Here is a 1,505-nt window from a genome sequence, read left to right as displayed (position 1 = left end):
AAAAAAAAAAAATGAATATCCCCAAATAATTCAACCAGTTGTGAGGTCAATGCAAAGTTCAATAAACCAATGAGCATGCTTGTTAACCAAACTTAGTCTTCAAGAATATTCTATACATGCTTTGAACACTTAAAGGATAGGATATCAGAAAAAACCCTCAAACATTTATCTTCAAACTGATTATTTTAATACTGAACTTCAGCATAGTATGTATTAATGGAGAGAGCCTACTGTATTGGGAAAAATGAAATTAAATACAATTGTACGCTCATCTTTGCCAACAACTACTATTTTACAATGGTCCTAAATACCTTATTAATTTTGAGTATAGATTATAGAGTTTTAAAGATTTTTACATTTCAAATAATCTACTTCCAAATAGCACTTTTTAGAAAACATGCTAACTTGAAAGCCATGATTTATAAAGCTTGTCATGGGAGAATCTCATGGACAGTAAGATAATAAGAATACCATAATGTATTATAACTGCTGTGGAAATAATAATATAAACAAACATCATTTCCAATTACTTACCAAAATAAATGGCGGGGGTTCTGAAATAATTCTTTGCTAACTACCCTAGAACAATGGTTAAAAATACATTTTTCCAACCTTGGCTATTTTTTTACATTGTAATTTAATCTCAAACTTATTACAATGATCATGTTGCTATCTATCTACCTATTTACTTATTTATCTGATGTTTTCTTTGTAAATAGCCCTTGTTGCATAGCCTCTGTACTCATTTATTGAAAAGATTAAAACTATAAATCATCACAACTCATAAACTGCCTACTTGGAGCTGGACACCAGTTCACCACCAGAATTGATAGAGATTTATGATGCTCAGGTGGCTCCTCTCAGCCAACTCCAAGAAGATAAAAGGAAGGGAAAAACTATCCAATTAACTCCGTGTCTACAGACAATGCTTATGTAAACAGATGGGATCAGCTACCTGAAGGACAAAATCTCCAGAACTAGAAGGAGACAGCAAGTGAAGATGTGCGTGTGTGTGTGTGTGTGTGTGTGTGTGCGTGCGTGCGTGTGTGTACTTTGTCTCTTCTACATGTTGAAGTCTCCTTTATGAATGAATGATGTCTCATTGAAGACAGCTGATTTCCTTAAAAATTGTCCATCAAACAATGATTCATATTAATGTCCTACCGTCGACTTCTTTGCAGGCACCAATCTATTGGTTTCTCCTTTTTTCTTTTTTTGGCTTGTGGCATATTACAGAGAGTTACAGTTTATTAATAAACCCTCTCCTTTAGTTTCTGCATTTCCCTTGTAGTTATGGATGGGAATATGATGGAATTCTGGCAAAGAAATATTAGAAGTATCTCACTATGTGGACTGTATCCCATTAAACTGTCTGTATTCATTACTATATAATTACTTTCTCATTTTTCCTCCTTCTCAGACCCCTGTTACTTGGATAAATTTTGCTCTGATAGTTCTGATGCCCCTTCTCCATGTTTCCCTTTCTTAATCCATCTTGACTGAAT

This window comes from Echinops telfairi, unplaced genomic scaffold (assembly GCF_000313985.2).
Source record: "Echinops telfairi isolate 266 unplaced genomic scaffold, ASM31398v2 ScPeMD7_1713;HRSCAF=2227, whole genome shotgun sequence".
NCBI lineage: Eukaryota > Metazoa > Chordata > Mammalia > Afrosoricida > Tenrecidae > Echinops > Echinops telfairi.
Note: the sequence above shows the minus strand (reverse complement) of the source record.